The 12,164-nt window shown below is 50.0% G+C and overlaps 1 pseudogene; it reads right to left on the bottom strand.

The window, feature by feature from the left end:
- LOC103258764 overlaps positions 1 to 12,164 on the bottom strand; it is a 25,666-nt pseudogene that overhangs the window by 8,229 nt on the left and 5,273 nt on the right.

Genomic DNA, 12,164 nt, shown 5'->3' on the forward strand with positions numbered 1-12,164 from the left:
GGTCATGCAGTCAGTAACATGTAGGCAGAAATCCCACATCGCACTGGCATGGACATGCCCAAAGCAATGCATGCCCCAGGTTCCCCTCCTGGGATCTCTCACCCCTCTGCTGGGCCAGAGAATGCTGCTGGGTGCTGGGCACGCGTGTGGTATAAGAGGGTGGCAAGCCTGGAGTACATGGATTCCGTTATCATCCTGCACTTCAAGCAGAGGAAGCAGACCACCAGTGGAAGCGCCAGCAGACTGCCCAGCCCTCTCCTCAGTGGCCTCAGAGCTGAAGTCCACGGCTCCCCTCCTCCCGCCTCCAGGGATCCCACGGTACATCCTGGAAAACAGATGAAAGTCCTGGTCAGGGCCTGAGGAAGTGGGCTCCAACCCACAGGCTGTGGCCTCACTCCCGTGGCTCAGCAGATGGCAGAGCTGTCCTGGGCTTGTCTGAGGGGAGGGCCCAGAAGTGAAGGAAGGAGGAAGGATTCAGTGACCTCTCAAAGCTCCAGGACAACCAACCGGTGAAAGCCAGCTGACACGCCTGAATGCCAGAGGACCCAATGTTGTCAAGCTAAATCCAGGATCAGAAAAGTCAAAGGACATTCCCTATTGTGTGAGGATAAAAGATGAGACTCAAGCTGGCTCGGTGGCTCAGCCTGTAATCCCGCGCCTTTGGGAGGCTGAGGTGAGTGGATTGCCTGAGCCCATGGGTTCGAGACCCGCCTGGGCAACTTGGCGAGACCGCATCTCTACAATAAATAAATTAGCTGGGCGTGGTAGCGCTCGCCTGTAGTTCCAGCTACTTGGAAGACTGAGGCGGAAGTATCGCCAGAGCCCAGCAGGTCGAGGCTGTGGTGGCCGGGAACAGCCACTGCACTCCAGTCTGGGTGACAGAGTGAGACTCCAACTCAAAAAAACCCAAACAAACAAACAAACAAAAAAGATGAGACTCAGCTGCAAGTACCCAATCTAAGATGAACTCAGTCCTTCTCCCTGCTAGCCACTGGTGGGCGAGTACACCCCCCCAATCCTCTTTATCAAACATCTACTCTAGTCCTTTTATTTTATGCACATTGTTTTATTTTAATTTAAATAACTCCACAAGGTGTTATTGTAGAACAAATTGAGAAAGTCTGAGGTTCAGGAATTTTACATGACTCAATCAAGGTTAGCCACCATGGTGGCTAGTGCCTAAAATCCCAGCATTTTGGGAGGCCTAGGCGGGAGTTCAAGACCCTTGAGGCCAGGAGTTCAAGACCAACCTGAGCAACACAACAAAAGCCAGGCATAACCATGATAATGTATGCCTGTAGTCCCGGCTGAGGACTATAACTGTAGAAGGCTGAGGCAGGAGGGTCCCTTGAGCCCACGACAGGAGTTCAAATCTACCCTTCAGCCTGGGCAACATAGTGAGACCTGGTCTCTAAAAAGGAAGAGATAGAGATAGAGATAGAGATAGAGATACATGTATCTCTATACATCTATACATCAATACATGACTAGCAGGTGAAGAAGCCAGGATGCACCCCCAAGCCCAGGTAACCTTCGCCCTTTCCACCATTGCTCCTTGGGAACCCTTCCAGCTTCTCTGAGTGAGTGGCGCAGTGTGTCTGGTGGTGAAGATAGTGTTAGGGCAGGTAGAAAAAGATGCATCTGCCTGTGAACTTTCTTCCGAGGACACAAAAGTAGCTCAGCCCGCTACACGCATCTTCCAGGCATTGGAAATCAGTGCCCCCATGGCACAGGTGATTCCTCTAGAGGCCTCCGTCTGGACCCTAAGCTTTCTTGGCCAGTGTGCTGCCTGACTGCTGAAAGCCCTTCCTCAGACAGGCAAAAAATGTGTTGATTTATTAACATTTTTCTTTTTGAGTTGGAGTCTCACTCTTGCCCAGGCTGGAGTGCAGTGTCACACCCACAGTCACCCCAGAGTCGACCTGCTGGGCTCCGGCGATCCTTCCACCTCAGCCTTCCAAGTAGCCAGAACTACAGGCGCGCGCTACCATGCCTGGCTAATTTTTGATTTATTGTAGAGATGAGGTCTTGTCAAGTTGCCTGGGCAGGTCTTGAACCCACGGGTTCAGGCAATCCACTCGCCTCAGCCTCCCAAAGTGCTGAGATTACAGGCTGAGCCACCGAGTCCGGTCCATAAAATTTTTAAAATTAATAAGCACACAGTGATGTGGGCTATTTGTTCAGGCGACGTGCTGCCTAAATTGGAAGGTACCAACCCCCTCCTCCCACTCTCTCCAGCTCCTTCCCCTCCCCGGGTCCTGGCTGTTACCCATGTCATTCTGGCAGGGAGAGTCCTTCAGACTCTCAGGCGGGCGACTGCTTGTCTGCAACTTGCCAACAGAGCAGCTTCCCCAGGCTCTGAGGGCTCCCCTAGATGGGTGTAGAAGGTGGGTTTTCTTTCTTCTTAAGCTGAAAAGTGGTGACTCCATTGGTTCCTCTACCTTCTGGAACACATCCTAGGAGGGCAGGTTCTCAGTTTCATATGTGCTTTCAGGAAACTGGCACGAGCAGCTTCTCCTTGAGGCAAGAACTATGGATTGTATTTTCTTGAAGATGACAAAATTAGAGATGATCTTTCCCAGAGGGGCTGCCATCAAAAGTTTACCTCATCTTGTCTCCCTCCAAATAGGGCGCTCTTTCCTTCAGCCCAGACAACATAATTCATTCACATATTCATTCAACAGGTATTGACTGTCTTTTTTTTTTTTTTTTTTGAGTCGGAGTCTTACTGTTGCCCACACTGGAGTGCAGTGGCACGCTCAGGCCATCGCAGCCTCGACCTGCTGGGTTCAGGCGATCCTTCTGCCTCAGCCTTCCAAGTAGCTGGGACCACAGGTGCATGCCATCATGCCTGGCTAATTTTTTGATTTATCGTAGCGACAGGGTCTCACCAAGTGGCCTCGCCTGGTCTCAAACCCCTGGATTTAGGCAATCCTCTCGCCTCCATCCCAAAGTGCTGGGATTACAGGCGTGAGCCACAGCGCCGGGCAACTGAGTCTTATAGGAGTCAGAAACTGTTACAGGTGAAGGAATAGGATGGTAACCAGGCTTATATAAAAGCACCCTGCTCTTGTGGAGCTTGTATTCTAGTGTATGGGAGGTAAGGAGACGGCAGGTAAGAAACGAGTGAACCGATGATCAGTGCCAGGATGAAGATCAAATAAGAGCAGGGATTAGATCAGCAAACTTTGGTCCACGGGTTAAATCTGCCCACCACCTGTTTTGTAAATAAACATAATAAAGTAAATAAAGGGGCTGGGTGAAGTGGCTCGTGCCTGTCATCCCAGTGCTTTTGGAGGCCGAGGCAGGGAATCACTGAGGTCAGGGGTCTCAGACCAGCCTGGCCAACATAGCAAAGGCCTTGTCTCCACACACACAAAATTTTTTTCTTCTTCTGGGCCAGGGTCTCACTCTGTTGCCCAGGTTGAAATGCAGTGGCACCATCACGGCCCACAGCAGCCTCCACCTCTGCACCATCACATCTGGCTAATTTTTTCTTTTTTTTTTTTGTAGTGATGAGGTCTTACTATGTTTCCTAGGCTGGTCTCGAACTCCTGGGCTTAAGTCATTCTCCTGCCTCGGCCTCCCAAAGTGCTGGGATTACAGGTGTGAGCCACTGTGCCTGGCCTAAAAAGAATTTTTTTTAAAAATTGGAGTCTCACTCCATCGCCCAGGCTGGCGTGCAGTGGTATGCTCATGACCACCACAGCCTCGACCTGCTAGGCTCCAGCGATCCTTCCGCCTCAGCCTTTCGAGTAGCTGGAATTACAGGCGTGCACTACCACGCCCGGCTAATTTTATTTGTTGTAGAGATGAGGTCTTGCCAAGTTGCCCAGGCGGGTCTCGAACCCGTGGGCTCAGGCAATTCACTCACCTCGGCCTCCCAAAGTGTGGGATTACAGGTTGAGCCACCGAGCCCGGCCTAGATTTTTAATTTTTGTAGAGATGAGGTCTCACTATGTTGTCCAGACTGGTCTCAAACTCCTGGACTCACACAATCCTCTCGCCTCAGCCTCCCAAAGGGCTGTGATCACAGGCGTGAGCCACCGCACCTGCCATGAATCTACATTTTAAAAAGCAGACAAGGGTCTGCAGAGAAGTCTCTTTCCCCTCCCTGTGTCTTAGCTATCCAGTTTCCCTCCCTATAAGCAACAAATGCTAATTGCTTGTGCATTCTTCCAGAGAAATGTATTCATACAAAAGCAAGTACATGTGTAGAGTCTATGTTTGTTTGTTTGTTTGTTTTTAATTGGCATCTCACTCTGTTGTCCAGGCTGGAGTGCAGTGGCAAACTCACAGTCACTGCAGCCTCAACCTGCTGGGTGCTGGACTCAGGTGATCCTTCCTCCTCAGCCTTCCAAGTAGCTGGAACCACAGACGTGTGCAACCATGCCCAGTTAATTCTTTTTTTAAAATGTATTGTAGAGACGAGGTCTCACCATGTTGCTCAGGCTGGTCTCGAATCCCTGCGCTCAGGCAATCCTCTTGCCTCAGCCTCCCAAAGTGCTGGAATTATAGGTTTGAGCTACTGTGCCCAGCCGGAGTCTATGTTTTTGCCCCCCAAGGAAGTTATTTTAAAATGGAAGATTAGGGAAGATTTGCCATTTAGGCTAACATTTGAATAAGAAGGTGTCAGTCAGGCAGAGACCTTGGAGCAGCAGCTGTAGGAACAGCTGTGGGACTGTGCAAAGGCCCTAAGCTAGACCTATGATGAGAAAGGAGGCGCATGTGTTTGGGGCACACTGGACCAGAGAGAAGTGGTTTACTTGCATAAGTTGGAGAGTAATATGGAAGCAGGAAGCCTCCTCTCTTAAATCCTCTGTAGTGCTCATATGTCCCTGTTCCTGAGTCTCCACAGGGGGGTGGAACAAAAGTCATTCCTGATATCTAGCTCTAGTCTTTCTTGCCATCTTCTTTTTTTTTTTTTTGAGTTGGAGTCTCACCCTGTTTCCCAGGCTGGAGAGCAGTGGCATGCTCCCTGCCACTGCAACCTCGACCTGCTGGGCTCCAGCTATCCTTCCACCTCAGCCTTCCAAGTAGCCGGAACTACAGATGCATGCTACCACACCCAGCTAATTTTTGATTTATTGTAGAGACGAGGTCTTGCCAAGTTGCCCGGGTGAGTCTCGAACCCACAGGTTCAGGCAATCCTCAAGCGTCGGCCTCCCAAATTGCTGGGATTACAGGCTGAGCCATCGAGCCCAGCCATTGCCATCTTCTGGAGTCTTAAAGGGGGCCACTCTGTCTTTTAATCATAGAATTCATTTGTGTATGCCTGTATATATTTGTCTGAGCACGGAGAAAGGTATGGAGCAGGACAAGGGTATAGAAGGGGGCACGGGGATAGCACAATTAGCATTTCTAGAGGCAGGTCTTGCATCAGAATTCTCGGCAGGGCGCGATGGCTCAAGCCTGTAATTCCAACACTTGGGGAAGCCGGGGCGAGAGGACTGCCTGAGCCCGTGAGTTTGAGACCAGCCATGGGCAACATGGTGAGACCTCATCTTTACAATAAATCAACCTTGGAAGGCTGAGGCGGAAGGATTGCCAGGGCCCAGCGGTCGATGCTGGGGTGGCCGTGAGCGTGTTATTGCACTCCAACCTGGGCGACAGAGTGAGACCATGGCTCATAAATAAATAAATACTCTCATTTGATATTTATAGTGACCCTGTGATTGGGTAGGGCAGGTGTTACTGTCTCTGCCTCACAGGTGAAGAAACTGAGGCTCAGGATGATTAAATACATCGCCCACGACAGACAGCGGAAACCAACCCAGGTGTTCTGACTGCACACTCTACAGTCTTCCCTGGCTGTGGGGAGAGCAGCAGGCAAGTCAAGTAGGCAGAACAGCAGGAATAAGAGAAAGAAGCAGGGCGCCTTGGTAAAACCAACCGCATGTCATTTGCAGCAGGAGTGCTCTCTTGAGAGGAGTACACTCTGCCTTCTTTCCTAGGTAATGCTCGTATTCCCAGATCACAAGTCCCAGTTCAGGAAAAGGAGAAACTTACAGGTGGACAGCCTCCACAGAGCAGGAAAACTGTGAGCGAGAGAAACTCACCGAGTCTACAATCTCATTAGCACTGCAGACTCACACACACAGTCACCAGACCCGCAGGTTGTCAATGGTAAGTTACTAAGCCCGAGGCCTGAAATAAATTAGACCATGTCTCAGAAAAACAAGGCTATGTTTCTCATATTAAAAGTATTCATGCGGATTAAAATGCCATCTACTGTTTTGTGGGTCACCTTTATTTTCTTGGGGCCCTGCTGAGTGGCTGAAAGGGCTGTCTTCTACACCCTCCACTCAGACTCTGTCCTTCACTTCCCAAGGGAGATGACTGAATTGAGCCACCTACCCCTTGTTTATCAGAGCCAGGCTATGAGGCCCCTGGGCAGGGGGTTCAGTGTCTGCCTTTGGAATGATGCTGCCTGCTGCCTTCCGGGGTTGCCCCTGGCAACCAAGCTGCTTGAATGTCTGTATCTCTTAGAGGAGACTTGGGAACCAGAGAGGAGGAAGGGGGCGGTCCAATAACTATAGCATGCAGGGACCATATCAGTCGTCCTCCTCTCCTCCTTTCAGTCGCAGACCTCACCTCCTGATGAGTCCAAGTGTTTCCCCTCACCTGTCTTCTGCAGGTCAGCATAATCTCAGAAGCCTGAGATTCTCTCTGAGGACAGGGAGGTTGGGAGAACCTGTCCTGTTTAGCCTACTGTAAAGATCTGAGTATCCAACATACCCTCACACACCATATGCCTTCAAATGACTAATCCCATTTCATCCTTTAAGCTTCAACATTCCTTTCTCCAGGAAGTCTACCCTGACTTGCCTTTTGTGCCCCAGGCAGAGACAGTGTCCCTGCCCACAAAACCCTGTGTGTCACTCTGTGATAAGATACATCACCCCATTATATATGTGCGTGTGTGTGTATATATATATATATTTTTTTTTTCTTTTTTTTTTTGAGTTGGAATCTCACTCTGTCGCCCAGGCTGGAGTGCAGTGACACACTCATGGCCACTCCGGCCTCGACCTGCTGGGCTCTGGCGATCCTTCCACCTCAGCCTTCCAAGTAGCCAGAACTACAGGTGCACACTACCACGCCCGGCTAATTTTTTATTTATTGTACAGATGAGGTCTCACCATGTTGCCCAGGCTGGTGTCTAACCCGTGGGCTCAGGCAATCCTTTCGCCTTGGCCTCCGAAAGTGCTGCGATTACAGGCTTGAGCCACCACACCTGGCTGCCCCATTATATATTTATCTGTCTTTAATAGCTCCTTGAGGTTAAGGAGTATATATTATTCGGGCACAGGACCTGGCACATTGGCACAAACTAAGTGCTTGTTGAGTGGATAAGTGAATGAACGAGGACACAAGATTCTGACAGGAAACAGGGAGGCAGGAAGGAGTTTCTCAAGCACTGGCTGGAGGAAGCTGAATGTGCACATGGAGCACAGAGGAGCTCTGACATGATTCCGCTTCATCGACAGTGTAGGGCGCATGGAAGGAGCAGAGAAGGTAGGCTGGGGCCAAACAGGACAGTCTTGAAAGCTGAATTAATGCATTTGGGACAGGAGAGCAGCAAGCTCCCTGCAGCAGTTTAAGAAGACAGGTCTGGCCAGGTGTGCAGGATGGACTTGTGGGAGAGCCAGCTGGCAGGGAGACGAGTCAGGAGACTGTTATGACAATCCAAACTTGACATGTAAAGGGCCTAGACAAGGACAGCGGCGGTGGGAAATGGAAGCAAGAAATAAACCACCTCAATCTGTTGGATGACTTCTTCAAGCAGCCTGGGAATGGCAGCTGCTGTCTGACCTGGGTTAATCAGCATCCCGTGGTTGCCGTCTAAGCTGACTGGCCACCAAACACTCCACGTTCTATAGAAGTCCTAGCTACCATCCAAGGTGCTGCCATTACTTCTGAGAGCTGTGTGTGTGGGATGGAGAGTGAGACCAGGAGGGCATTTCCCAAACTAGTGGTCCTGTGGTCCACTGTAGATTAGTGTGCACGTTGCAAAAAAAGGAGAGAGAGAGGGAGTTCTCTGCTTAGATAATGTTGGGAAACTCTAGGTTCAGCAAAGGGAAAATAGGCCAGGCCCAGAGGCTCACGCCTGTAATGCCAGGCTGAGGTGGCGAGAGGATTGCTTGAGCCCAAGAGTTCAAGGCCAGCCTGGGCAACATAGCTAGACCTCATCTCTACACAAAAACTTTATAAAATTAGTTGGGCATGGTGGCACATGCCTGTAGTCCCCGCTACTTGGGAGACTGAGGCGGGATGGTCACCTGAACCCAGGAGGTCGAGGCTATGGTGAGCTATATGATCATGCCACTACACTCCAGCCTGGGCAACAGAGTAAGACCTCCACTCAAAACAAACACAGGAAAAAACAACTCCTTTACTGGAATATGTCAAAGAGGCCATGTGGCCCTCCCCTCAGGGTTTATCCACCTTAAAGGGCAATGGAACTTTTTTTATATCACATCCACTTACAGTTCCTAAAATAACACTCACTTCACCCACAGTCCTACCCTCAAAATTAGTGTAGAAGCCGCCTCCAGGTTCTGGCTCTGAAGCCAGGCTACTGATGTTCAAAACCTAGCTCTTCCACTTGTTAGCTACCTAGCTTCAGTTTGCTTTTCTGCACAGTGAGGACAATATAAGAAGCTACTTCAGCAGGGTTGTTTGAAGGATTACAGTAGTGAGATAAGCCATGAAGAGCACGTAGCACTGTACCTGGTGTATGGGAATCCTGACAAAATGTGAGCTGCTCTTTTTTTAATCTCATGCAGCCGTGTGTTCTGTGATGATGTCCCGAGCCCTCCAACTGTAGCTCTGAGCCAGGGCCACCTGGTGAGGCGAGGGGGTCCGATTCTCCCTTTGGAGAACTAGGAATGGAATGCAGGGCCAAAAGACTAGCGGTGGGTATGAAAGCTAGAAAGATACGCAGAAAGAGAAGCCAGGATATATGCCTGAGTTCTGAAGAGTCACAGCAAGCACCTCCATCTAGAAGCTAACCCTCGTTCTCCATGCCGAGTCCTATTTTCTTGCTTCCCTGTCTGCTGTCTCTTTATGTGAGCAGCATTAGGCCTGCAAGTATTTCAAGCCAGCAGCTTCAGACAGGTGTTTATTGACTCTTATTGGGTCTCACTCTGTTGCCCAGGTCCGAGTGCAGTGGCAACATCACAGCTCACCATAGCCTCGACTTCCTGGGCTCAGGCGATCCTTCTGCCTCAGCCTCCTGAGTAGCTGGGACTATAGATGCACACCACCACACCCGGCTAATTTTTTGATTTTTTTTTTTTTATAGAGACGAGGTCTCTCCTGGGCTCAAGCCATCCTCCCACTTCAGTCACCCAAAGTGCTGGGATTATAGGAGTGAGCTGCTGCGCCCAGCAACCTTCCAGTATCTTTGACGTTACTTTCTTCTCTGCTTGCCTTCACCACACGCATACCTTTCCAGATGCTTGCCTTGAACCCAACAACTTTCACATTACAAATAAAGGCCTTTAGATTTGGGAGACAGAACAAAGGAACGAAGGTCATAATTCCATCAGTACAGCGTTTTAGAAAGTGATTTTATGTGATTTTGATAACAGCACTCTGAGGAAAGTATTGTGATTCCCATTTAGAGATGAACAACTGAAGCTTCTGGAACTTAGCAATGTCTCAAGGTCTCGCTTAGCTACATGGGATAGAATCTGGACCTGAATCCCACACTTTTCCCATCTAAGCTGGGGGCCTGTCTACTGCACATTCCGCCCTGGCCTCCGTGCCAACCCAGGACCCAGGGTGAGGTCAGTATATCTGAAAATCACAGCCTTCGTCTGACCAAGAACTCGTCTCCAGGCAGGTCATATACTATTCTGTGTATCTGCAGGTCGGCACCACCCCAAGTCCCTAGCTTTGCCTCTCTGGAAGTGGTTTCTGAGAGGAGGTGAGGTAGGGAGGGCATTCAGGGATGCCAGGAGTAAAGTCTCGGATCAGAGCTGCTCTGCCCGTTCATGTCACACTTTCCTCCAGGGAAATCCCCAGCAGCTGTGATCTAGTTGGGTTCAATATTCTGCCCTAATGTGGTCTGACAGCAGATAAAAGGCTGGAGTGGGAAGATACTGGGACTGAAAATTCCTCAGTGGAAATTCCTCAGTGGTTTTTTGTTACATCCTTTGTGTTCTCGGTGTACTGGGAGCTCGGGAAGTCTCAGGCTCCGCAATTATCTGCGAGATTTGGAGGTATATGCATTAGCCATGGTAAGAGGCCTGAACCTAACCACCCTCAGGCGATGATGAGTCTGTCTGCTTCCTCTTTCTTCTTTAGACCTGTCCCTCCTCTCCTCCGGCAGCGGCAACCTATTTCTCCTCACTCACCATCCAGCCTCTGAGTCCTGGGACCCACCTTTCCTCTCCCCTCCCCTCCTCCCCATCCCCCAGTAGCATCACTGACTTGCTTTGAGAGCACTCCAACGCCCCTCATGTTTTTACCTTCTGAACTTCAGGACTGACAATTTCTTCATTACAAAGGGGGGAGGATATATTCCTTCTCATCCTCCCAAGGAGCTGAGAAGGCAGGTGGTCTGAGTCTCCCGTCTACCCTACCCTTCCTAGCTTCCACCTCAGTTGCCAAAACCTGCCATGGTGTACAGACTAAAGGAAACACAGAGCTCCCCCAGGGAACCAAAAGGCCACACAACAGATTTTTTTTTTTTTTTTTTGAGTTGGAGTCTCTGTCACCCAGACTGGAGTGCAGTGGCCGCTCCCGGCCACCGCAGCCTCGACCCGCTGGGCTCCAGTGATCCTTCCGCCTCAGCCTCCCAAGTAGCTGGAACTACAGGCGCGCCCTACCACGCCCAGCTAGTTTTTTTTTTTTTTTTTTTTGAGTAGGAGTCTCACTCTGTCCCCCAAACTGGAGTGCAGTGGCCGCTCCCGGCCACCGCAGCCTCTACCTGCTGGGCTCCGGCGATCCTTCTGCCTCAGTCTTCCAAGTAGCTGGAACTACAGGCGTGCACCACCACACCCGGCTAATTTTTGATTTATTGCAGAGATGAGGTCTCGCCAAGTTGCCCAGGCAGGTCTCGAACCCGCGGGCTCAGGCAATCCACTCCCCTCAGCCTCCCAAAGCACGGGATTACAGGCTGAGCCACCGAGCCCGGCCGGGTACACAACAGATTTATAACTGTAAAGAAACTCTAAGCGGCCATGGAGGAACGTTCCAAAAACAACAAGCCTTTTTCATCCTACCCCTCCCCCCAACCTCCCGGTCCCCCCCCACCAAGGGAGATGTTAATGGAGTTGTCCATTAAATGCAGCAGCTGCCAGAACATTCAGCTGACTGGGCAGAGGGCCTGAACCCATTTATTTCAAACCGCAGCCCCCATCACATATCTCAGGTTTTTATCTTTTCATTTCCACATTGTGCTTCAGCCAGGTCACGGAATGCCAACTCCCAGTCTGAGAAGCCACACGCTTCCCTGGAGTACACACAGATGCTTGCCTGTCTACCCGCCCCAAAGGCAGTGCCTGGAGAGATGAGGCAGAGGACAGCAGGGTGGGGAAATCAGCACATGGCTTCCCTTGCCCACCCAGTCTGAGAAAATGGGGCTTAAAGAGCCCCATTTGTGGAGTCTTTCTTTCTGACAATTGTTCATAATTGTGACAATTTACTATCATGTCAAAAAGTCTAAAAGCTATTCTCCAGCATCGCCTGTTGTTACCACCTGGTACCTGCCCCGTCCTCTGTTGTGGATTATTAGAAAATCATATATTTTACTGGTTGTCTAGAATGAAGACAAAGCGACAATAACTTTAATTATGGTATGGGAAAATCCTAGAGTATCAGCCGTGTACAATCTGCAAATTGGGGGAACGTGGCTAATTCAACGAGTAGAACTCTGGCTTAGCACAGGAGTCTGCCTTCAGTTCTTGGTCCTTCCTGCTTCTCTCAACTCACTCTTTGACCTGTGATTCTCGGAGAAGTCATTCTATGAACATTAACTGAATATCACTCTGCCAGGCTGCTTCTGATACAACCCTTGGGTTCATGGCAAGTCCACCTCCTCCTTGTGGCTTTCCAACACCCCTAGCTGGGTCCCTGGACACTATGACCAGAAGGCTCTTTATTTTATTTATTTATTTATTTATTTATTTATTTATTTATTTAGAGTTGGAGTC

This window comes from Carlito syrichta, unplaced genomic scaffold (genome assembly GCF_000164805.1).
Source record: "Carlito syrichta isolate Samal-C Ts95f unplaced genomic scaffold, Tarsius_syrichta-2.0.1 Scaffold302355, whole genome shotgun sequence".
Lineage (NCBI taxonomy): Eukaryota > Metazoa > Chordata > Mammalia > Primates > Tarsiidae > Carlito > Carlito syrichta.